The 27,998-nt window shown below is 33.0% G+C and overlaps 1 pseudogene; it reads right to left on the bottom strand.

Moving 5' to 3' along the window:
• Window positions 1–6: 6 nt before the first annotated feature.
• On the bottom strand, window positions 7–27,589 carry LOC114085986 (centromere protein Q pseudogene; annotated as a pseudogene).
• Window positions 27,590–27,998: the final 409 nt, after the last annotated feature.

Raw genomic sequence — 27,998 nt, 5'->3', positions numbered from 1 at the left:
TGGAGGCTACTGTATGGGAAGGGCTATGGCAATGGCTGCATTGTTCCAAGATGAAGGTGGGTTAAGCATGGACTCCCATGAGCTCCTGTGCAGGTCCACAGGAGTGGTCTTGGGCCAGGGTCTGAGCTCTGGCATGGGTCTTTTGGACTGCAGGGCAGATTCGGCCTGCCCTGTGCCTGGACTCTGGGGAAGATCACTGAGGGTGGTCCTAGGCCAGAGCCTGAGCTCTGGTGTGGGTTTTGCTTGTCGGAAAGTGTGGTCCTGGGCTGAAGCCTGAACTCCAGTGTGGGTCTCAAAATCAACTGTATTATTAAGAAAAAAGTACTACCAAGATTTGGACGTTCGTAAAAAATTTCATATAAGAAGTTGAACCTGAACAAATAACATAAATTTTTATTTTCTTCTCTTACTCTTCTGTTTTGTCACATAACACCATCCAGTCTACTGATGGACACTAGAACTTGAAGTTGTCTAAACTTAAATCCACTTTTGAAATCTTGAATGCCACTATCCTGTCTATAGTCAAACATTTCCTATACCTCTAGTCCTTTTAGTAAATTTCTCCTGGGATTATATTTCAAGTGTATCAAGATCACTAAGGAAATAGTCAAAGTGAAGCAGTATAATAATTAACATAGTTGTTTTTCAAGTATTGAGGAGAATATCTTTGACACTTGGCAGGTGGTATAATCACCAAACCTCTATTGGTTAGTTTCAAATTCTGACTTGGCAGTTTAGTAACTGTCAGTCATGGGTTATATTGCCTAGTCTATCTGAACTCGTTTGTAACTTAAGAATTTAATGAGTAACTACTTCAAATGCTAAGGTGAAGATTAAATTGGACAGGATATGTAAAATCTATAGAAAAGGACCCTGAAAATAATAATTAAATTGTCTATTGATGATAATGGTTATTGCTACTGTTACTATTACTTTCATTACTACTTACTATTACTACCTAAAGAATTATCTATTAATATGACATTCATCAATCTAACTATTTTCTTGAAAGTGTAGTGAAATTTGACCTGGAAATTATTGATATTCTGTAGTTGAATTAATGGAAGTTTTCTCAGCATAGAGCTCTAACATTCAGTGTGTGGGGCCACCTCTGAGATATTTGCATAGCCTCTATTCAGCCTTGAAGCCAATGAGATTTTGGTCTGGGATTGTAAATCATTTTGTGGCTTATTATGCACAATATTAATAATAATTATTAATAATAATAATATTATTATTATTATTATGTTGGCATTACTCATTGGGCTTGGACAGACCACGTCCTGCCTTATTTGGTGAAGAATATTCTATGGAAAAGCCTTTGTGTATCTCCCATATAAAATGAATAACGCGGGCTCACTCTTTCTCCTTCCAGTGTGGGAGCAGGACCCTAAGGTTGCTGAGCCATCCTGCCTTTGATTCCAAAATTATTTCTGTGTCACATGGTTTTTCATACATTTCACAGCCAGCTCACTACCTGGTAGGAGAACACAGCATATCTTGCCTGCATGGGTCATGGGCAAGAATGCAGGATTAAATTAATTGACTGTCAATTTGTTTAGCACCTTAGGTAAGAATACTTTAGCTGTATGTAAGAGAAAACTCAAAAAATAGTTGCTTGCACAAGATAAGTGATCATTTTTCCTCTTACAGAAATTATGAAGAACCTTATAATAATATTGTTTTTTTTTTTTTTTTTGCCATTCCAAACTAACTACCAGGTTTCTAAATTTTCCCTCCCTCATAACTCAAGATGCCTGCTGGAGTTTGAACTTAGTGCTAAAAAGTATTTGCTCTAGGCAAGAAGAAAAGAAAGTGGAGCAAGAGCCAAAGAACATCCATCCTCCGTCTCAAAAGGGCTAGCATTTGCAAGCTTATTTTTTACTAGCTATGAAACTCAAATTGCTGTTCATGATATAGAAAACTCCATGTATTCAAATCCAGTTGATTTTGAGGTCAATAATCCACCCCAGAAGTTTAAATTATGCCTCAAGAAAGAGTTGAAACTAGTATAAAAGTTTCAAGATGTGAAAAATGTAGAATAACTTATTAAAAAAATGTTAATAACTCAGTTTTCCCAAATAATGGTAAGATATATTGATGCTGATGTTGGGAAAGTTGTATGTTGTGAGCTCAAGGATTTTGTTGCAATCTAAAAGGTAGAACGAATAAAAATATCATTTCTAATATGAATTGGGTAGATAGTGATTTGATGTATTTAATGTGCTGAGTATTGAATTGGAACAAATTATAATCTACATTTATATAATTACATCAAAATGAACCTTAAAGAGACATGCATTTACAATAGTTCAAAGATGATATGCTGTTTTTTTATATCTAAAAAGAAAACAAAATGAATACTGTATCTAGGATAGTTAAGTGACTCACTTAAAAATAAACATCTGTCAGCCTCAAGATCAGAAATGAAATACTAAGTGTCAGGATCAGCATCAAATGTAAGTGCTCTGACCCAAGAGCCATCATTCTTATTGGTATTTTTTTCAAGAATACACTCTTCACTATATTATCTTCACTTTTCATTACAAGTTTTATGAAGTATTTAAATTTTCAAGGGAAGAGGCAAATGGAAAAAATTTTGAAAGCAGAGCATCATACTAAGTGAAATAAGGCAGACCCAGAAAGTCAGGGGTGAAATGTTTTCTCTCACATGCAGAAGCTAGACCAAAATGGGGGAGTGGAGAGTTAGGGGACAGAAATTCTATAAAAATATAGAGAGACCAGTGGAGTAGAAGATAGGGACTGAGTAAGAAGGAGGAGGGACAGGAAAGGGGAGAAACTTTGAATGAAACTGATGAAATTATTCTATGTACATATATGAATATACCACAGTGAGTTTCATCTTTATGTATATGTATAATGCACTGATTTTAAAAACAACCATAAATAAATAAAGAGTAGAAGAAAGAAACAGGTGGCAAGGGAAGAGGGAGGAAAAAGAGAAGTGCAGGGGATTGAATGGGAACAAATTATATTCTGTGCTTATATAATTACATCAAAAAGAATCTTAATATTATGTATACCTACAAAGCAGTAATAGAAGAATAAGTTGAAAGAATCTTTTTGCACAGGACTGTTTACACGAGGGGATTTCTTATGTCTGAAATTTTAAACTAAAAAAATAATTCTAGTTTGTATCCTAGCAAGAAGAAAAGGGATTTGTTTCCAGCTAAGATTAAGGAAGATGAGGAATTTAAAGAAATTGAAATTCAGTGCAAAACATAATTAAAACAATATATTCTAATGAACAAGGCACATTCTATTATAATTTTCTGCTTAACTGTTATTATTTTTTTTAACAGTTGGGATGAATTTTAGAACAGTGGACTCCAATTTTTTAAGCACTATTCCAAACTTGCTTGGGTTAGACTTTCATTATTGTTTTTACAATAATCTCTCAATAAAAATGATTTAAATCACTACATATTTTCAGGCTTTTACCATTTTAGAATAATTACCACTGTATAATGCAGAATCTATACATAAGTAACATTAATACAAAGCAGCATGACAATTTAATAGCGATTTGTCTCTCAGCATGTTGGCCACAACAAGTTGAAATAACCAAAAAAGAAAACCTTAGCAACCCAAAATCAATGATCTTTCAAAACCAATTAGGAAAATAAGTCAAAAGGCATTTAATAGTAAGTCTTGGCTCCAATGAACAAAATACTTCCCCTACCATCATTTTATATAGTATATTGCATTAGTCAGCTTTCGTCACTGTGATGAAAATACCCTGATAAGGATAACTTAGAGAAGGAAGTATTTATTTTGGCACATTGTTTCAGAGATTTAATCCATGGTCAGCTGAGTCTATTGCTATGGGCCCAAGATGAGGCAGAACATCATGTCGCAAGGGCATGGTAGATGCAGGCTACTCCATTCATGGGTATCGGAAAGTGGAGAGAGAAGGAATGGGGGAAGGGACCATGGGGAAATTTAGTTCTCTCAGGGAAGTCCATGGTGACCTACCCCCTCTAGCCATATCCCACATGTGTATAGTTTTCATGCTCTCAGTCCATTCAAAATAGAATGTACTGATTAGGTTACAGCTCTTGCTTTCAATCATTTTCAACTCAAACATTCCTGCATTAACACAGAAGCAAAGTTTATATACTCTCTCCCTATTTTCTGACAATAAAATCATGGCTGGAAATTTGACTTTTCATTTGCAGTGGAGACACTTTTACTTACTTTTTGATCAAAATCTATTGAAATGACAAACACAAGTGAATCAGCTTCGTCATTTGTAGCATGAAACTTAGGTAATAGCACTGTGTGACTTAACTTTAGATTTGCCTGCATGTAATGTACTTAGCTAGTAGAACTATATTTTTCTCACTTTACAAGGAACTCAGAAAAATAGAATTCAGGACTAACAGTGTAATGTACAATGCCATCAGGACTAGAGGCTCTCTCTACTTTCTCATTTTTCCATCCTTAAGGTGTTGTTCTCAATGTCATAGTTTCAAATCTGTTCCACTTCAGTCACCACATTCACAATACAATAGGAAAAAGAAATAGAGAGAGAAAGACATAAGGAGTGCTTCTTTCTTTTTGGCACAAATATGATCCTTTAATCCGTATTTCTCTTTATTGCTTTTCCTCTGTTAAAAATATTACAACACAAGCCGTAGGATATTATTTCATGTCAATACTGTTTACACGAGGGGAAATTGACCACACACACACGCAAAATATTAATGAGTGTGTAAATTTAAAAAAAAAAAAATCTTATGAATATGAGCAATGTTTATGTATGTGTTTGCATTCTTGTGTGGGTATATCATTGAGACATATTTTTAGAAATAAAATGTCTAGTTAAAAGTAATATTTTAAACTTTGAAAGATGTTGCCAAATGCTCTCCATATGTTGTACTGATTCATACTAGAAGCAATGCTAAGTATTTGCTCTTTTACACACATTTCAAAAACAATTTTTCATACTTGTCAGAAATTTTATAGATAGGATTGAAATTTTTTGTTTTAATTGGCACTTCTTTAACTTTGAGTGAGTATTATTTTGAATGTTTTGGGGCCGTTTGTATTTCTTTTTTTGTATGGCTTAGAATCATTCCGTACTTAAACAAGTATACCAAATACATCATTTCATTTTAATATAAATTGGAATTATTTTGTGCTTTTAACATAATTATTTACCTTTTTTAGAAATGTAAGAAAACAACAATATGTGAACTATTGGAAATTGCAGTACTCATCACTAATCTTGCCAAGTCCCAGGTACTCCACTAACAAAACACAACCATCCATGACAGCAGCAACCACAGTAGCTCCCTGAAACTAGATGTTTTATAGGACATTTAATTCTATATACAACTGTAAGAAGAGATTATGAATGTAATACATATATAGAGAGATAATGAATATAAATTTTATATCACTATGTATCCTATGTATGTATGAATGTATATAAACATCTAAGAATATTTATGATAGCCCTAAACATACACGCACGCACATACATGCAAAAGAAATGGAGATAGAGGCAAAGACAGAGAATAGAGTTAGAGGCAGAATAAGAGCTACAACAGGCACACTATTCATCTTCTTTGTGGCATGAGATAAAATTATGATATTTTAATTCAATATTATTTGAAAGCTTTAGTAGTATATTTTAACCTAATATCATTTGATTTAAGATGTGATTTTATTGTTTTCATTGCACATTTGATGCTGGAATGAGTAAAGCATATGTAGTAGGGGAATGACTGTTCTGTTCTTTTAGATTTATACCTCCTTTTAAATGGCAACTATATGAAACTTTCTGTTTTACAAATTGTAGTATTTTTCCCAGTTGATAATTTTGGAGTACCATTTTCTTTTTAAGCTTTTAGAATATAACCAAGGATGTCAAATTAATACTAATATTTTCACAGGCTATTTCACAACTTGAGTTATTTTGGTTAAATTAATTTAAATTTTTTGAGGAAAACCATTGATATGTTGTTATGAATAGTTTGCTGTATCTTTTTGGCCTTCATTAGTGGATATTATTCCTGGTTTTTAAAAATCATTAAAAAATCACTGCATAAAGGCCGAAAAACTAAATGATAAAAATTATGAACATGACAAATATGGTATTTTGTATCAGTCATGTGTCATTTGTTAGACTGCTGCAGATGTTGTTGATGAATGAGTGAATGGGACATGTGTGGTCCTGGTTTTCAATGTTTATATTCTAATAAGAACATGGAGAAGGAGACACAAATATGTTTATCAAATTATCAGAAAAATTTTCAGTTCTATGAAACAATTTAATCAGTGTGATTAGCTAATGCACAAGTCAGGGTGCTGCTAAGTTTGTTTTGTTGGCCAGAGAAAGAGTCTCCAAGGATTTAATATGTGAGTTTAGAACTTAGAGAAACAAACAGTCTTGAAACTACTTGGAAAAATTTCTGTAGTGAGAAATAGCTAAAAGTAAATTTTTCTATGGCAGAAATGATTATAGACAGATGACCTGAGTGTCTGGAACAGAATAATAGCAGTAAAATAGAAAAGTTACAAGGGAGTTGACAAGCAGCAAGCATCAGACTGAATAGAAGCCTTTAGTGAACAGTTATGATATTCAGAGTGCTAAAGTTTACCACAGACTCTAAGAATCAAATAGTAGCTGTAATTTAATTTGTGACCTCAAGTAATCATTTCATATAACAATCACTATATTTTTGGCTTTTTCATATTTTACCCAATATAGAACCATGGGCAGGGGTGTGGATTATTCAAGTGCTCTGTACTCCTCCTTCACAATCATATCTAGTGGGAAATACTAACATATTATATGTAAAGCATTTTATTCCATATATCTGTGTGTTTATATAATATATGCTTTATTATATTTTTTAAATCACATAATTATAAATAAAGCTTTATAGCATTTTTCATTTTATTCTACTTTATAATATCAGTTCTGCTTAATTTAAAGATATGTGACAAGCACAGCACATTACACTTAGCACTAATTCAAAAAATTAATACAATCTAACTTTTGTGATATGCTCTATAGAATATATATAATATGCATATATATGGATATATATAATTTGTATTTAATAAGCTTGGACTTATTTTTAATTTTTCAAAAAATGTTTTAATCCCTTTTATTTTCTTCTACATTTTTTACTGACATTTATGCTTAAATTGTAAAAAATAAAAATGACTTTTTTAACAAATATTATTATTATTTTGGATGATTATGTCATTTATAATGTCTAAATACTAATTATACTGCACCAAATCAGATGATAGTTTCAAGAGAAACATTACAAATGTCTTATTTTTATATTTACATCAATAATGGCAGTACAGACTCACAGATATTAGAGAAACTATAAGAGAAGTATGTGTATTTACTAAACTGCTTATTATTCTGGACTTGTTAGCTAGTTAAACTTCAGAAACAATAATAACTGCAGATAGTGATATGTTTGCATGAAAAATTATAGAAAAAAATTGAATGTGTTAAGGATGTATAACATTCATATTCCAAATAAAGCTGTGTCCATCCACATACAGATAAAGACTTCTTGATAGTTTCATCTATCTGTTCATACAGAAGATACCAAAAAAGCATGCTATGGTGGGTAGATGAAGGGCTTTGAAACAACAGCAACAAAAAAAGCAGGTAATTTCTGGTTCAAACATGGAATAGCTGTGCAACATTAGAAAGTTTTGTTTACTTATTTGTTAATTTTCCTTGATATTTTGCCCCACAAAAGTACTTTAATGCAGATCCTTGTGAAAATAATTGAAGTTTTTTTATCATCTGAAGAATTGTTCAAAAAATTAGAGAAAAATCTTACAATAATAAAATTACATCAAATGCATTTTATGCCAATTTTAAGATATTCTTTTGTTGAAGTTTTCTTCTTAGGGGTGCATAAAGTCTTTTGCCTGGATGTCAATGCTCATCTACACAGTTTGCTAACTCCTTGCTACATCATTGTAATTACTATAGAACTTCCTCTCAGACAAAAGGGATCTCCCATAGGCCATACAATGTATGTCAAAAATACACACAAGAAATAAACCAATGAAAAACATTTGGGGCACATCTTTCACTCACTAAGGAAGGAAGTACTCAGTCTTAAATTATTGTGACCAATAATCTTAAACTTTTGCCCTCATGAGTAAGAGCATTCAGACCCCAGTGAATTGCTTTTCTATATCCTTACATATATTTTGAAAACAAAAGAAACATTATACAAATGATTCTAATTTCTTTACCTATCAATTGGCCCACAAATTTGAATGTGTGTGTCTACTGGGAAAAAAATCTCTTGTTTTTCCTTGGCCCGGTGGACTCTTAATGACAACCCAGCACTCAAAAATTTTAGGTATGTTGAAAGCAGCCTCAATTTCTTTGTCATTGAGTATCTATTCCCATTTTTGAATATTTATTCTCACCTTTCAAGTTTTGGCGTCTCTATAAGGCAGCAACAAAAGTGACAGGTGTGGAACCTTGTAAAGTCCATCTTTGCTGTAAGATGGACATTCTACATTCTCTCTCTTTTATTACTATTATATCTGTACTTGAACTGAGCATCATACTTTCTCTTTTTTTTTGGTGTTAGGATTGAACCCCTCACACATGCTAAGTAAGCACTCTACCACTGAACTATATACTAGTCTGAGTGTCATAATTTTTATTCTAATTATTTTTTATTTATATATGACATTGGAATGCATTACAATTCTTATTACACATATAGAACACAATTTTTCCTATCTCTGGTTGTACACAAAGTATATTCACACCAATTAGTGTATTCATACATGTACTTTGGTTAATAATGTCCATCACATTCCACCATCATTTCTAACCCCCTCCTTTCCCTTCCCACCTCTCTGCCCTATCTAGGGTTTGTCTATGCCTCTTATGGTCCCCCTCCCTACACCACTATGAATCAGCCTCCTTATAACAGAGAAAACTTTCGGTATTTGGGTTTTGGGATTGGTTAACTTCACTTAGCATTATCTTCTCCAACTCCATCCATTTACCTACAAATGCCATGATTTTATTCTCTTTTATTGCTGAGTAAAATTCCATTGTGTATATATGCCACATTTTTTTATCCATTCATCTATTGAAGGGCATCTAGGTTGGTTCTACAGTTTAGCTATTGTGAATTATGCTGCTATAAACATTGATGTGGCTATATCGCTGTAGTATGCTGTTTTTAAGTACTTTGGGTATAGACTGATGAGAGGGATAGCTGGGTCAAATGGTGATTCCATTCCCAATTTTCCAAGGAATCTCCATACTGCTTTCCATACTGACCACCAATTTGTAGTCCCACCAGCAGTGTATAAAGTGTGCCTTTTCCCCCACATACTCGCCAACAATTATTGTTTGTATTCATAATAGCTGCCATTCTGACTGGAGTGAGATGAAACCTTAGAGTAGCTTTTATTTGCATTTATCTAATTCCTAGCGATGATGACCATTTTTTCATTTAGTTGTGAATTGATTGTATATTATCTTCTGAGAAGTGTCTGTTCAGATCCTTGGCCCATTTTTTGATTGGGTTGTTTATTTATTTTTTGGTGCTTAGCTTTTTGAGTTCTTTATATACCCTAGAGATTAGTGGTCTATCTGATGTGTGAGGGGTAAAGATTTGCTCCCAAGATGTAGGCTATCTATTCACCTCATAGATTGTTTCTTTTGCTGAGAAGAAGCTTTAGTTTCAGTCCATCCCATTTATTGATTCTTGATTTTAATTCTTAAGCCACGGAAGTCTTATTAAGGAAGTTGGGGCCTAATTCCACATGATGGAGATTAGGGCCTACTTTTTCTTGCATTAGACACAGGGTCTCGGATTTTATTCCTAGGTTCTTTGTCAATTTTGTGCATGGTGAGAGATAGGGGTTTAATTTTATTTTGTTGCATATGGATTTCCAGTTTTCCTAGCAACACTTGTTGAAGAGGCTATCTTTTCTCCAATGCATGTTTTTGGCACCTTTGTCTAATATAAGATAATTTTAATTTGTGGGTTAGTCTCTGTGTCCTCTGTTCTGTACCATTAGTTTACCAGTCTGTTTTGGTGCCAATACCATGCTGTTTTTGTTACTATTCATTGTAGTATTGTTTAAGGTCTGGTATAGTGATGCCATGTGCTTCACTCTTACTGCTAAGGATTGCTTTAGCTATTCTGGGTCTCTTATTTTTCCAGATGAATTCCATGACTGCTTTTTCTATTTCTATGAGGAATGTCATTGGGATTTTAATTGGAATTGAATTAAATCTGTATAGTGCTTTTGGTAGTATGGTTATTTTGATAATATTAATTCTGCCTACCCAAGAGCAAAGTAGATCTTTCCATCTTCTAAAGTTTTCTTTGACTTCTTTCTTTAGGGTTCTGTAATTTTCATTATATAGATCTTTCAACTCTTTCGTTAAGTTGATTCCCAAGGTTTTTTTTTTTTTTTTTTTTTGAGGCTATTGTAAATGAAATAGTTTTCCTGGTTTCCCTTTCAGTGGGTTTGTCACTGATTTACAGAAATGCCTTTGATTTATGGGTGTTGATTTTATATCCTGATACTTTACTGAATTCATTTACTAGTTCTAGATGTTTTCTGCTGGAACTTTTAAGGTCTTCTAGGTATAGAAGCATGTCATCAGTATACAGTGCCAATTTGTGTTCTTCTTTTCCTATGTGTAACCCTTTAATTTCTTTCATTTGTGTAATTGCTCTGGCCAGCGTTTTAAGATCTATGTTAAATAGAAGTGATGAAAGAGGGCATCTCTGTCTTGTTCCAGTTTGTAGAGGAAATGCTTTCAATTTTTCTCTATTTAGAATGATGTTGGCCTGGGGCTTAGCATAGATAGCCTTTATGATGTTGAGATATTTTCCTGTTATCCCTATTTTTTTCTAGTGTTTTGAACATAAAGGGGTCAAATACTTTTTGTCAAATACTTTTTCTGCATCTATTGAGATGATCATATGATTCTTATCTTTAGGTCTATTGATGTGATGAATTACATTTATTGATTCCTGTATGTTGAACCAACCTTGCATTCCTGGAATGAATCCCACTTGATTGTGGTGCATGATCTTTTTGATGTTTTTGTATTTGATTTGCTAGAATTCTATTGAGAATTTTTGCATCTATGTTCATTAGAGATATTGGTCTGAAGTTTTCTTGCTTTGATGTGTCTTTGCCTCGTTTGGATTCAGAGTGATATTGGCCTCATAGAATATGTTTGGAAGTGCTGCTTTTTTATATTTTCTGAAATAAATTGAAGAGTATTGGTATTAGTTTTTCCTTAAAGGTCTTGAAGAACTTGGTTGTGTATTCATCCAGTCCTGGGCTTTTCTTGGGTTAGTAGACTTTTGATAGCACCTTCTATTTTGTCATTTAAATTTGATCTGTTTAAATTGTGTATATCATCCTGATTCAAATGTATTAATTATATGACTCTCGAAATTTGTCAATGCCCTCAATATTTTCTATTTTATTGGAGTACAAGTTTTCAAAATAATTTCTAATTATCTTCTGTATTTCTGTAGTGTCTGTTGTGATATTTCCTTTTTCATCACATATGTTAGTAATTTGAGTTTTCTCTCTCCTTCTGTTCACTTGCATGGCTAAGGGTCTGTCAATTTTATTTATTTTTTCAAAGAACCAACTTTTGTTTTGTCAATTTTTTAACTGTTTCTTTTGTTTCAGTTTTCTTGATTTCAGCTCTGATTTTAATTATTTCCTGTCTTCCACTGCTTTTGGTGTTGATTTGTTCTTCTTTTTCTAGGGCTTTGAGATGTAATGTTAAATCATTTATTTGTTGACTTTCTCTTCTTTTAAGGAATGAACTCCATGCAATGAACTTTCCTCTTAGAACTGCTTTCATAGTGTACAAGGATTTTGATATGTTGTATCTGTGTTCTCTTTCACCTCTAAAAATTTTTATTCTCCTCCTTGATGACTTCTGCAATCCATTGTTCATTCAGTAGCATATTATTTAGTCTCCAGGTGTTGGAGTATATTTTATTTCTTATTTTATCATTGATTTATAATTTCATTCCATTATGATCTGATAGAATTCAGGGTAGTATCTATAATTTTTTATATTTGCTAAGAGTTTCTTTGTGGCATAATGTATGGTCTATTTCAAAGAAGGATCCATATACTGCTGAGAAGAAAATGTATCCACTTGATGCAGGTTGAAATATTCTATATATGTCATTTAAGTCCAAGTTATTGATTGTATTATTGAGTTCTATAGTTTCTTTGTTCAGCTTTTTGGAAGATCTATTCAGTGGTGAAAGAGGTGTGTTAAAGTCACCCAAAATTATTGTGTTGTGGTCTAGTTGACTGTTGAACTTGAGAAGAGTTTGCTTGATGAACATAGTCACTCCATTATTTGTGGCATATATATTTATAATTGTTAAGTCTTGTTGGTGTATGGTTCCCTTGAGCAGTATAGTGTACTTCTTTGTCCTTTTTGATTGACTTTAGCTTGAAGTCTATTTGATATGAGGATGGAAATCCTTGCTTGCTTCTACAGTCCATGTGAGTGGTATGATTTTCCCCAACCCTTCACCTTCACCACCTTCACTCTTTGGATGTCTTTTTTTTTTTTTAGAGAGAGAGAGAATTTTTATTTATTTACTTTTTTTAGTTTTCGGAGGACACAACATCTTTGTTTGTATGTGGTGCTGAGGATCGAACCCGGGCCACACGCATGCCAGGCGAGCGCGCTACCGCTTGAGCCACATCCCCAGCCCTGGATGTCTTTTTTTTATGAGATGAATCTCTCAGAGGCAGCATATTGTTGGATTTTTATTTTTTAATCCAATCTGCTAGTGTATGTCTTTTGACTGGTGAGTTTAGACCATTAACATTCAGGATTATTACTGAGACATGATTTATATTCCTAGCCATTTTTTTTTTTATTTTTTGGTATTTAATGTGACTTGGTTTCTCCTCTGATTAGATTTTTCTTTAGTGTAATCCGTCCCTCTGCTGATTTTCATCATTTTTTTTCATTTCCTCTTCTTGAAATATTTTGCTGAGTATGTTGTAGGGCAGGCTTTCTAGTTGTAAATTCTTTTAACTTTTGCTTATCTTGGAAGGTTTTTATTTCATCATCAAATCTAAAGCTTAGTTTTGCTGCATATAAGATTCTTAATTGGCATCCATTTTCTTTCAGAGCTTTGTATATGTCCCACTATCTCCTGGCTTTGAGGGTCTGGGTTGAAAAATCTGCTGAGATTCAAATTCCTCTCCCCCATATGTGATATGATTCCTCTCTCTTGTGGCTTTTAAGATTCTATCCTTATTCTGTATGCTAGGCATTTTCATTATAATGTGCCTTGGTGTAGATCTGTTGTAATTTTGTACATTTGGTGTCCTGTAAGCCTCTTGTATTTGGTTTTCCAATTCGTTCATCATGCTTGGGGAATTTTCTGATATTAACTCATTGAAAAGATTGTGCATTCCTTTGGTTTGAAACTCTGTGCCTTTCTCTATCCCAATAACTCTTATATTTGGTCTTTTGATGCTGTTCCATAATTCTTGGTTGTTCCATTCATAGTTTCTAACTTTCTTCTCTGTGTGGTCAACTTTATTTTCCAGATTGTATACTTGGTCTTCATTATCTGACGTTCTTTCTTTCAAGTGATATAGTCTGCTGGTTATGCTTTCTATTGAGTTTTTTATTTGGTTTATTGTATCCTTCATTTCAAGGTTTTATGACTTTTTTTTTTTAACAGAGTCTCTATCTCTCTCTTGATGTAATCTTTTGCTAACTGTATTTTCTTTGTTGAAGTTAGCAATTTTTGCCTGTATTTGCTCATTTAGGTCATTCTTTAGTTCACAAATCATTTTAATTATGAACCTTCTGAACTCCTTCTCTGACATTTCATCAACTTTGCTGTCCATGGGTTCTTTTTATAGTATCCTGTTTTTTGTTTGAGGCACTTTCCTCCCTTGTTTCTTCATGTTGTCTATGTGTCTTGCATCATGGATCTGAGATATTATGGTTTCTTCCCTATATTCTTGTAGTACCTGTGCAGATTGTCTGTACCTCTCCTTGATATTTGGCTTTCAGACATCTGCTTGTGTCCCTCAATGTATGCTACTGCATGTAAAGGTGATGGTAGCAATAGCCAAGGTAACTCAAGGTAATAGTTAAGGTGCCCCAAGATGTGAGCAATGTCTTACAGAGATGGGGCTGAAAGAGTGGCCTCACATTGTCTTTGAGATGCCTGCTCTGAGATGCAGCTGCTTCTAGGCCCTGTGTACTGTCAAAAACTTAGGGGCTACTGCATGAGGAAGGCTATGGTGATAACTGCAGTGTCCCAAGATGGGAGTGGGTTAGGCTTAGGCTTCCAGCTGGGGGGATGAACTTGGACCTACCCTGGACCTGGGTCCCGTACAAGTTAGTGTAGGTGGATCTCACCTGGGGCTGGGCTCCTGTGGTAGTCTGCTGGTCAGATCCTGTGCTGGAGGCTGGGCTCTGGTGGGTGTCTATCCTGTGGGTAAAGGGATGGACCCAGATCTATTGTGAACCTGCTTCCTGTGTTGGCTGATGTGGGTGGATCTGAGCTGGGCCTGGGCTCCTGTGGTAGTCTGCTAGTCAGAAAGGGCAGTCCTGTGCCAGAGGCTGGGCTCTAGTGGGTGTCTCTGATTGTCATAATTTTTAATTATTTTTCAAAGAATTATTTGGGTTAAAATTTTTGAGTCTACATTGTATGTTAAATACACTTACAGAACCACTTTCCAAATACTACCTGAAAAATCTCAGTAAAAATTAGCTGGTTAAATTTAGTTTCTGGAACAAAACTTTGTGGATTAAATTCCCAGTTTTAGCATATTGCTATTGGTATTACTTGGACAAGTTAATTATCCTTTACAAATTTATATTCCTCCTGTGAAGGAGGAGGTAATAATACTACCTTTCCCACATGAGTATTTTGAGGATAATTTGAGCTAATATTTGTTAGATGCTTAAAATTGTGGTGCTTAACATGCACATAAAATCCATTATCTACTATTATTGTTAATTTGATACAATGTTGGTCAGTTTTTATTATTGGTTGGTTGCTTGCCTTGCTGGAGCCAGCCTGAAGCTTGAAAATAATTTGTATTTTTATTATTACCTTTTATTTATTTATTTTTATTTGGTGCTAAAGATCGAACCAAGGGCCTCACCCATGCTAGGCAAATGGTCTACCACTGATCTACAACCCAGCCCCATTTGGATTATTTTTATTTGTTTAACCTAGGACCATCTAGTTAAATCCATATGCTATTATTTGAATTTTGCATCCTTCCAAAACTTTGAAATCTAATTTCCATTTCAATAGCAATTAATAAGTGGGGACTTTGGGTGGTGATTAGATCATAAAGGCTCTGACCCCATTAATAAGATTAGTAAACTTATAGGAGAGACCATGTAAGGACACAACACAAAGCACCAACTAAGAAGCAGAAGGTACTCACCAGACATTAAATCTTCTGGCCCTTAGATCTTGGACTTATCTCCAGAACTGTAAGGAATAAATTTTTCTTGTTTATCATCACCCAGTTTATGATATTTGGTTTTGGAAACCCAATGAACTTGCAACATCATACCAGCAGTTTGATTTAACTATGTACACATTTTTAAAGGTAGATTTATGGAAATGTTAGAACTTATTAAGTTACTGCCAGGCAGCTTTTTTACAAAGAAAGTATTAGTAATCGATAAGAAAGTCCATACATGGTATTCATTAATGAGTGGGTAATAAATTTTTCTATAATAGTTCCATCATTTACATTAATCCTTTTATAAATAGTAAATATTGAGTTGACTTTCAAGACAGTTTTTCCAAGAAATAAAATACATTCAAAATTTTAATTGCTAATATCCTAGAGATTTAGATATCCTCAGGGTTTATGCCAAATGGTTATTAATGAGACGTGAGGGAACATTAATCCACTATATTGCTACATGAAAATGGTATTCAATTTTGATTGATAAATCTGATTTAATATAATTTAAAATAATGAATTACAATTTTTCCTACTAATTAAAATGAATATTTAAAATGTTTTTCTCTTAAAAAAAAACACAAGTTATAGTCTCTTTAATGGATAATAGAATTCATCTATACTGATTGCTAAGGTTCCTAATTAAAAAAAAACTAATGGTAAATCTTGTCCATACTTAGTTTTTCTTTTTCTTTTCTTCTTCTTTTTTTTGTAGATGACAATTACAGGTCATAGAATCAAAAATACCAGATTAACCAAAAACTGAGACTAACGTTGATATGACTTCCACATTAATGAATTTGTATATAATGAAGTAAAAATAATTGTTGAGCTCTGCAGAAAATCACTCATCTTTTCTTTTCTCTTTTATATACATTTTTTTAATTTAAAAGTCTAGTCTTTTCTTCTTAATGATAGCCCTTGACTTGGAACCATCTGTGGGGTATACTGTGCTTCTGCTACCTAGCTCATTGGGGATCTATTTAACACATCCTTTAGGGCATCTAGTGTGAAATATCAATTTGTTCCACTGAAAATATGGCTCATTTGTTGCTTTGCTCTGTGTTACTGTATTTTGTCTTCTTGAATTATTGTTTTTATTCGGTTGGTAAATCTCAGTACAGTGCATAAAAAGTCACTAACTTTCAGTGCAAGATCACACAAATCCACGACATTAATAATGGAAATCTTTTCATGCCTTCATAAAAATTTTGTAACTTCCTTTTTGCCACATAAAAAAAATATTCAAGCAGTGTTTTTATAAAATTTATTGACACCTGAAACTGAAATATAACTTATTTTTTCAAATTTAAGAAGAATGTTCAATAACCTTCAACAGTAGACTATGCCATATATATTTAGGTTATAAATTTTTCAATAAAATATAATAGTACTTAGAATAGTGCAAGTAACTCTCAGCTTTATCATCTAGTTTCAAGTGTAGGTTTCCTCTACTATCCAGCCAATTCCTTCACCTGTAATAACAAGAAATTAAGCAGAAACATATCCCCTATCTGAGACCCTACATTTCATCTGTCATTATCCCCACTCTTTTTGGAGGTACTGGGGATTGAAGTGTTGAATCAGGGTCTCACTAATGCTAAGCAGGGGCCCTACCACTGAGCTTCATCCCAGTCTATCTGTAATTATTTCAATGTATCTATTTAAAAGATAAGTACATACATCTATAAATATAAACACAATTGCACATCATATCCTCGCCACAAAATCAAAGGTATTTATTAATAGTATTAAATATCCAGTCATCATTCACAGTTTTTTTAATTCATAATTTAATCCAGCTATAAAATAATTAATAAATGGAATAATTTCTTCCTACCAAAATGTTAATATGTCTGACTCTTTAAAATCAGTTCCTTCTACAACTTCCAACCCCTGATCAGTTTCAAGTTCCTAGTTTTACCTTTTCCAAGATGCCGTATGAACAGAAGCCTGAGTTGGTCAGCTTTCCCTTGCAGTACCAAAATACCTGATATAAACAATATAAAAGGAGGAAAGACTTATTTGGGCTCAAGGTTTTAGAAGTTTCAGTTCACCATCACTTGGCCTCCTCATTGGGGGGCCAGAGGGAAGACAGAGCATCACAGCAGGGAATGCCTGGTGGAGAGAAGCTGCTCAGCTCATGGCAGCTGGGAAGCATTAAACAGAGAAAGATAGAGGAAGGGCTGGGTCCCCAAGATTCTATTCAAGGACATACCACCAATGACCTATCTTTCACGTAGGGTTCACCTCCTAAAATTTATGTCACCTCCCAATACTTGTGCCACTAGCTCAGGACCAAGACTTCAACATATGAGCATTTGGAGAACCTATAGAACATCCAAACCATAAAAAATGGTTAAATAATATGTAACTTATTGAGTCTTACAGCTTAGCCAAAAATCATTATATATATATTATATATATAATATATATATATATATATAATATATATATATATATTATATATATAATATATATATATAATATATATTACATATATTTTATATATATATATATATATATATATATATATATATATATATATATCAGATCTATTCTGTATCCTTTCCTCTCCTCCATTTATCTGCATAACTATTTTTATACCAAACTCACATTTTATTAGTTACAGCAATGTTATATGGGGACTTAAAAACAGGTGGAGTAAGATCTTCATATGTGCTTTTGTTTTGAAAGATCCCTAAAAATTGGAGGTGGTGGGGTGGGAGAGGAAGGTATTATAAGAAGTTCTTATTTCCATATTAATTTAATAAACAGCCTTTACCAGCCGGGGGATGTAGTTTGGAGGTAAAGCATTTGCTTAACACAGGCAAGGTGTGAGGCTCTGAGTTCAATCCCCAATATTAGGGGAAAAAAAGGAAGGGAAGAAGAAAATAAGTAAATAAATAAGATAGAAAAGAGAGCCTGCTGGAATTTTTATTGGGATTGCATTCTACATATTACTTGGGGAGAATTAACAATGTCTTCTAATTCATTAATATGATATGTCTTTCCACTTACGTTGGCTTTTATGTCTGTAGTAAATTTTGTGTAAATTTTTTAGTAATTAGTCTATGTACTGAGATATGTTGTTTATTGCTATTATAAATGATGCATTTGAAGATTTGAATTTCCATTTGTTTTTTGCCACTATGACACATCACATTACCCTGTTAATTTATAAAATTCTATATTTTGTATCCATTAAAATGAATTAGATTTAATACAAAAAATCACAAATAATTTTCTAAAGACTATGTACTATGATGTTGCCAACTACATGTTTCAAGTAGCTCATTTTTTTACATTCCTTAGAATTTTCTATTTAGATAATCATGTTATGAGAAAATAGATTTTTATTTCCTCTTTGCTTTCATCTATGCATTTTATTTATAGGTATTAATAAGTCAATGTTCTTCTTCCATTGAGTTTACATCAAAACATTGTCAGAAAAAAACATTGCCAATAAAAGTAAAGCATCTCTTTTAAATGCCAGGTATATTTTAATTCAATTGACACCTAATTCCTTGAATATAATTTAATTATTTTTTTCTTTATTCTCTCATTATGTCTTAAACATTTTATATGACATACATACCTTCACATGTGCCACAAGTAAAACTGTGCCAACTAAAATATTTGATAATAGACATTGTCAAGATATTTTACTTGATGATTTTATCATTAGTCTCCTAAAAATAGAACCACACATTCTAGGTCATTTTCATTATTTTTTATATTTGTATTTATTTAACAAGAATATGTTATCAGGGTAATTTCAGAAAGTATAGAATACACTAGTTGATATGAAAGACTGAAGAGGAGAGAGTCATTTTTTCCTAAGCTTCACTCTGGTTCCACTGAGGATTTTCACTCTAAGACCCCTCGAACTCTTCCTGGGTACTTTTAATAGAATAGACCTCGGAAAGAGAGACAAAGACAGTAAAAATATATACACCTGCAAACCTTAATTGTAATACAGGACAAAATGAAATAACTGCAAATATAAAGATATACCCAGTCTCTAAGAAGGTGGAGAATGAATGGTCAGTTCAAATGAGTAAATGGCTCAGGTGCTTGAATCACCATTCTGAATAGAATTTTGAGTCAAAGAACAAAGCGTAGGCCCAGGTGCAGTAGCAGATGCCTATAATCCCAGCAGTTTGGGACATTGAAGTGAGATGGCAAATTCAAAGCCAGCCTCAGAAAAAGTGAGGCGCTAAGCAACTCAGTGAGACCCTGTCTCTAAATAAAAATAAAAAATTGAGAAGGGAATGTGACTCAGTGTTCTAGTGCCCCTTAGTTCAATTCCCCTTGGGAAAAAAAAAGAACAAAGTTTTGGTCCCAGAAATCCCCCCAAAAAAATTAATTAAAATGATAAAGTTTTGAAAAGACAGCTAATATCATTTGAGAGAATAGATAACAATAATTATACCTATAAAATGCAACCTTTAATAATCTGTTACTTTGAAATGGAAAGATATTACGAAATGTAATAAAAATACTACAAAATATATAATATTATTATATAAATATAAATGTTTAAGGTCCTGCAATATAAAGGCGGTAAAAATAAGACTGATTTTGAGTATAAAATGCTAGATATATCAGCACTTTTAGAAACCAAGTTAAAAAGATGTAGCCCTAATATAGTAATTTGAAGATCAAATTAAGATTACCACATATAAAATGAAAATTAAGTATTCCAACAAGTATTGCAATCTTTTTCTATTCATTCTAAATAGCATACAGTGTGTAGGAATTTAGGTAAAATCAGTAATAGTAAGAATGGAGACCTTAGTCATTATTCTTTGTAGAAAACTAAAAAAAACTTTATGGAATAAAATATTAGAATATCTAAAACTTATTTTATCACTATGACAAATGAATGGTTGTGCAGATACTATTGAATATATACAGTACTAATAAGTGTGTGAGTATAAAGAGGTGACTTAAATAATAAATGAAAAACAGGTTTTACTAATTCAAAATCAGAAATGAGTACTTAAAACCAAAGTGACTGTTACCTTTAATGTAAGACATCTTAAAAATATGAAGAAAGATGAAAAGTTAATGGTCAGTTAGTTCAAAAGGGAAGTGAAACTCTAATTAATCCTTTGAGAATCACTAACAAAAAATATCAGGCTAACTTTGGATTATTTATGTAGTTCCAAACTCAAAAACTTCAGAAAGAAAGAGAAATGTAGATAGTTTCCCCAATACTTGGCTAACTTTTTCAAATCACAATATTACATGACTAGTTACATAAAGACATTCACTTTAAAGAGATTAAAACCCATGACTATATTATCAAAGATGGAACCTTGAAAATGACAATTTTATAGCTCAATAGGTGTCTGAACTATTTATATCTGCCTCAGTTTATCTTACTAATAGAAGACTTAGCCAAATATTAAGACCCTTCCTCAAGTTTCAGGCATCTTTAGTTAATACAGGACTATGTTAATAACTGTTTAGACTGGCGGTGGAAGGAAGAATGAATGGTTCTACATTTCCCAGCCACCTTATATCTGCATGAGGTTGTGCCAATGGGCAGTGGATTGTTAATGGAAATGTCATACACATCTGACCCCCCAAATATCCTGTGGCAAACTATAGTTCTTTCAAAGACAGATATAAAGGAGTCAGTGGGAAGACTTGAAAATCTACAAAATCAGAGTGTCACAGGTTGCTTAAACTTCCCACAGAATCTGGCTGCCAACATTGGATTTGACTGACCTCTTTATGAGAAGAAAATATTTTAATTTTGAGGCACAGAGATTTGGGGGTTGTCTATTGCAACACTGGCACATTCTGATATCATGGAAAAAAGATATAACGTTTTAGATAATAATTTATATTACAAGTATAATGCATTATTGACTAGACAAGAGCAAGAAAACAAGTTTTCACATCTTACATCAGTTAAATAATTACTGAATTTTCTATCCAGTGTTTGTGTCACATTGAGAATAAAAAAAGTTAAAAATAGAGTGAGGAAAAGAACAGCAAAAAGGAGAAAATAGAAGATATGTCTTAAGAGAAATTTCTAAAGAATGTGATAATTTCCTTTACGGAACAAAGATAATTATATGTCTCCAACAATAAATTGGGCTAAGAATCACAATCATCAATCCAGACAAAAACAATGAAAATAACAAAGATCATGAAAAATAAAAACTTATTAAGCATTAAAAAGCTGCTAAGATGCCACATAAATAATGCATGTTCTGGGCCAAATCTAATATGGAATCCAGATCTAAACATGGCAATACTATTATTCCCTGTGCCTTGAAGGGAATTGACAAATATGGTGAATTTAAGCTGTAGCCTTATAAAATGCATGTAATTAGACTTCAAAGTTGATAACACTACTTGATGCATGAGCTGTGAAATGGAAGGACATTGATCTCTTTGAACTTCTCCATCAGAGGTCTTGGATAACCAGGTGCTTTGTCAATGTGCATTAATAATTTGAAACAAATCTCTGGTTTTGTTTCTTTCTTTCTTTCTTTTTTAACAATAGGTCTCAACAATTGACTTAAAATATTTCCTAATCAGGTTGTAAAAAATAATATCTTCATCCATGTTTTGTTCCTTTTGTAGAACACAGTGGAGTAGATTCTTAAGGGCCCTGTGATTTTCAGAATCTTAAATCACTATTGGCTTCTCTTAGAGACATCAGCTGCATTATTCCCCAATGAGAGAGCTAGACTATCCTTGAAGATCTTGAAGATTTGAAGCCAGGCATTGACTTTTCCTTTTTGGCTAAGAAAGTTCTAGTGGTATTGTTGGGAGTCCCCTTCCCCCGCCTCCAAAGACTAACTTCCCCATCTCCCAAGGAGAGCCGTTCAATGGTGAGCCCTGCTGGCTCACATGATCCTTATCCACCAATCAGACTAGCCCTGCTGGCTCACATGATCCTTACCCACTAATCAGACTAGCCCTGCTGGCTCACATGATTCTTACCCACTAATCAGACTAACCCTGCTGGCTCACATGATCCTTACCCACGAATCAGACTAGCCCTGCTGGCTCACATTGTCCTTACCCACCAATCAGAAAGCACCCCATGCCAACTGTCAAACCCTTCAACCATTAAACTGTCATAACTGTCAAACCACCCACAGCTCCATAAATATGCAGATCTGTTCCTCAATAAATGGGCCTTGTTCATTCTTTCATTGGTATCTTCTTGTAATGTAAGGAATGTAAGGCTATTTAATTGACATTGAATATCAATGCCCTTAGCTGGTTCTTCTGGATAATTTATTGTAGCTTCTATATTAATATTTTCTGCTTCTCTTTGAGCTTTTATATTATGAAGAAGATTTCCTCCCTTAAACCTTCTGCACCAACCCTCTTCTAGCTTCAAAATTTTTCTCTGAAGCTTCCATATCTCTCTCAGTCTTGATAGAATTGAGGAAAGGGCCTTGATCTCTAGATTAGTCTTTGGCTTAAGAGAATACTGTGGCTAGTTGAAGTTTCTCTGCAGACCACTAAAATTTTCTTTATATTATCAAAAATACTCTTTTACTTTCTTATTGTTTGTTCATTAAAGTATTGCTTTTGTCTTCCTTTAGTACCTTTTCCTTTACATTCACAGTATGGCCAGCTGTTTGTATAATAGGCCAGTCTCAGCTTTGAACCTACTTTCCTCACTAAGCTTAACCATTTCTAGCTTTTGATTTAAAGTGAGAGAAGTGCTACTCTTCCTTTCACTTGAATACTTGCAGGCTATTGAAAAATTTTGTCTGTTTTCCCCTATTTCAATACAAAGTTCTTTCACATATTAACATGACTAACTTGCGGGTCTTTTTTTTTCACATTTATGTCATTAATCTGAAATTCAAGATTTTATGTCCAGTTAGGTAGGGATTTAACTTTATTTCTCTCCATCTAATGATCCAGCTTTTGTGACATCATCTACTAAGCAACACATGCTACAATGCCTATTACGTATTGACAGATAGGTGAGTTGAGGTCTTAGCTGCCTTTTCACTTGTAACCTGTGCCATCACTAGACTGCTTTCATTGCTATAATTTCACATTTTCCATTATCACTTCTTATGCTGAAGAGTATATGTTATTTCTCCAATAGAATAAGACTTTATAAGACTCTATAAGATATAGAATAAGTCTATAAAATCACACATCATATTGGACTCTCCAGCAGTTAGCTCATAGTCAAGCATATGGTAGACAAACAGTGAGCACAAATAAATAATGAGTGAATGGAAGGACTAGAATGTAGAAATTGTGTGTATAGTGCTCAAAATAAATTATCTATGTGATTTTTTTGAAATTACAATGAACAGATACTTTCAAAATAAGCACAGAAAATATAGAGGAACTAAATAGTTAAGAGGGCAGATAAATGGAGGAGAGGAAAGGATACAGAATAGATCTGATATATATATATATATATATATATATATATATATATATATATATATAATATATGTAATATATATAATATATATATTTTATATATATATATATATATATATATATATATATAATGATTTTTGGCTAAGCTGTAAGACTCAATAAGTTACATATTATTTAACCATTTTTTATGGTTTGGATGTTCTATAGGTTCTCCAAATGCTCATATGTTGAAGTCTTGGTCCTGAGCTAGTGGCACAAGTATTGGGAGGTGACATAAATTTTAGGAGGTGAACCCTACGTGAAAGATAGGTCATTGGTGGTATGTCCTTGAATAGAATCTTGGGGACCCAGCCCTTCCTCTATCTTTCTCTGTTTAATGCTTCCCAGCTGCCATGAGCTGAGCAGCTTCTCTCCACCAGGCATTCCCTGCTGTGATGCTCTGTCTTCCCTCTGGCCCCCCAATGAGGAGGCCAAGTGATGGTGAACTGAAACTTCTAAAACCTTGAGCCCAAATAAGTCTTTCCTCCTTTTATATTGTTTATATCAGGTATTTTGGTACTGCAAGGGAAAGCTGACCAACTCAGGCTTCTGTTCATACGGCATCTTGGAAAAGGTAAAACTAGGAACTTGAAACTGATCAGGGGTTGGAAGTTGTAGAAGGAACTGATTTTAAAGAGTCAGACATATTAACATTTTGGTAGGAAGAAATTATTCCATTTATTAATTATTTTATAGCTGGATTAAATTATGAATTAAAAAAACTGTGAATGATGACTGGATATTTAATACTATTAATAAATACCTTTGATTTTGTGGCGAGGATATGATGTGCAATTGTGTTTATATTTATAGATGTATGTACTTATCTTTTAAATAGATACATTGAAATAATTACAGATAGACTGGGATGAAGCTCAGTGGTAGGGCCCCTGCTTAGCATTAGTGAGACCCTGAGAGTTTATGTAGAACCAAACTGATCAGTGTAGATTTGATTTTGTTTTTCCTTTTTTTTTTTTTTATGCTGGTGAAAAAGATAGCTGCCTAAAATATTTTATAAGTCAGGTAAACTTCAAAGTCATAGATGCAATCATCATGAACAATCAAAAAGAAAGGTAATACTTTTTGAATGATCAATGAAACTATATAAATCCTCAGATCCCATTGACCTAAAAATCTGCAGTGAGTCAGGTTTTATCTGATAAGGTTGACACTTTGCAGGCTTCATCTTTTAGCCTTGAATATAGCATATGGTAGGCTATTTATATTTATTTTGGAATTTCTATATTTGGCTGAGATCATAAGAAAATGGAAAAAAAACTTTGCAAATTTATGTTTACCCAATGGGCACCCAAATGAATAAATTGATGGCAATTTAATATGTGTAGTGATTTGGGCAAGAGTTGAGAAAATTACATGATTAAAGGTCCAAAATCAAGGCCTGAAAGGCAGAAAAAATGTAAAAGTAAAAAGGACAATTTATTTTGGAAAAGGAAATTGAGGAATAATTTAAGAATAGTCTTCAGGTTTGAAGTCTCTTTTAGAAATGATGATAAACCAGTTATTTATTTATTTTTCTTTCAAGAAAAGAGCACAAAGAAATGCAGCCAATTTGTAAAAGGGGAAATATTTTAACTTATATAAGTCATGAAATACTATTTTCCAGACATTTTTATAATAAAGATCAAATCCAATAATTTTTTTAAACAACATTTATTTTATTTTACAAATAGTTAAAATAACTAAGACAATATATTATAGTGGCTTAGAAAAGATTTTTGATATATTTATACAAATAACTTATTTGAATATATAAGTTCATTACACAATGAGGATGGGTTGATTAAAAAGGGGCTTTGTAGGGTTCCAATTTTACACAACTATAGTCACCTTGGCTATAAGCACCAGCTCACTGCCAGGTGACCCTGCTGTGCCTTCCAAACTCTGTAACAATAGGCAAGTCCATTAAGATTGCCAGCTGAGTATTAGTGCCAGACACTGACACCTGGATTGTCTCTTAACTGACATTTGTCATGTTAACAGTATTTGAAAAGGCTCAGGTGCATTTTTGTTGGCTGTAGGATACTTTTGTCTAAGCAAATATATCCCTTCTTCTTTCTGTAGGGTGAAGGGATTCTTCTGTCTTGGTGCCACAGAAGATATACTGCATAAGTCTTTAATAAACTGCATTTTATGTAATCCTGAATTTGTCTTCTGTCTTCTTTGGATTCAGCACCTTCTGCCTTTAGCATCTAGTTCTTATGTTTTTAGTTTTCCTAAAACAGTTTTGTTTTGTTTTGTTTTGGTTGGTTATTGTTTGAAGAACTAAATGTGCTTAGGATTCTTTTTAATAATTTTTTAAATTAAAAAAAATATTCAGCATCTACTCACTAACCAGCCAAAGAAATAAAATGTTGACTCAACTTTTAACATTAAAGTTACCTGGAAAATCTTAATTACTCCACAAAGAGACTGTGAGTTAGGTAAAAATAAAGGCATTTGAGAATTTCTCAAGTTACAGGAGACTAGAAAGAAAAATGCAAACTATGAGCTAAAGAATGAGTGATAGCAAACACGTATATTTTTATTCATTAGGCACTCTACATATACAAAGCCACCATATCACAGTTAGGTGCTAACCAATAAATGTGTTTCATTCAGCCATTATACATCATTAGATCCTGGCTATTCTTATTTTATGGTTTTAGGCAAATACCTGCTAGATACAGCAACATAAATATTGATTCTCTAGATTTAGCAACTGCTATAAACAGATTTTCCAGGATTACATTAGATGCTAATTTTAAAGTGCATATTAGGCTTTAGCCTCAATAATATCATCATAGGTTAAGAGTTTTACAAATTCACAAATGTTTAATTAATATGAAACAATCTAAAAAGTAAACTCTAAGAAGCATCTAGTTTTTAATAAACTTCTTTGATGAACACTAACAAATTGTTCTTCTGTCCTTTAGAAGAGCAGTGTGGTATGAAATTAGTATCAAAATTTCTTTCGGAAGTGTGGGTGCTTTGAGACTGTTCTGAGAAAGTCTTGGAAAAGAAAGTACCCCACTGTAAGCTATTTGAAACATTTGTTTTACCTCCTCTTCCTTCTATCTCATGTGTCACAATTTGAATTCTATTTTTTAGTCTCTAAATATCTCCAGTCATTGATTCTGTGGTCTCTACAATTTTATCTATTTCTTCCTATAATAATGCCAGACTTTCTTCAATAGTTCTGTCTTGTGCTTTCTCCATTTTCAGTAGATTTGGCACATTAATAAAATATTTCAGCTTTTGGGTGAGGGATTTTCATGGTTTCACACAATTGTAGCAATCTTATATTCAGGTAGTTGAGATGACATTCAATTTGTTCTTTTTCTTCAATATTGTTACTCAAAATTGCTATTATTACTGATTCTATCATAGTTTGCAAATGCTTTCTGGTACTCTTTGAAAATGTTTGCCAGATTTTTCTCTTGTTAGATGCTATTTTTATCTGATTTAGATTATATGTTTTGTTTGTTCTTCAGAAGACAAAGGCTTTGGATGATTTTTATTTCTTTTGCCTGTGTTTCTTGGCTGTTTCTCTGACAACTCCAGTTCCTCATTTATTGATTTCTCTTTTTGAATTTATTTTCAGATGTTGAGACTTCTTCTTGGAAGCATTTGATTTACCCAGCATCTTGATCACTGATTAATTCTTCTTCAGTGTTCCAGAAAGTCATGCTCAGAGTACTTCACACCAAACTGAAAACCAGGAGACCCAGAAGGAGGTGAGAAGAAATCAGAGAAAAACAGATCTGTTTCTAAGACATAAATATTAAGTGTATGTGTATGTATATAAAAGTATATATGTAATACCTGTATACATATATACATATTATATGTATGCATAAAGTATATTTATAGTGCATTATATATTTATAAATTTTAATAATATTGTACAATGGTTTTAAAGACAGATAGGTGCTAGATGAATATGCATCAAACTTGAACTCAAATTCTTTAATTTCTTGATGGTTGAATATGTATCACAGACTTTAGAAAATAAACAGTTCTTCTCTCCCATGCTTAGTAACCCTTAGAGCAGA

This window comes from Marmota flaviventris, chromosome 3 (genome assembly GCF_047511675.1).
Source record: "Marmota flaviventris isolate mMarFla1 chromosome 3, mMarFla1.hap1, whole genome shotgun sequence".
NCBI lineage: Eukaryota > Metazoa > Chordata > Mammalia > Rodentia > Sciuridae > Marmota > Marmota flaviventris.
Note: the sequence above shows the minus strand (reverse complement) of the source record. Positions and strands in the feature narration are given on the sequence as shown.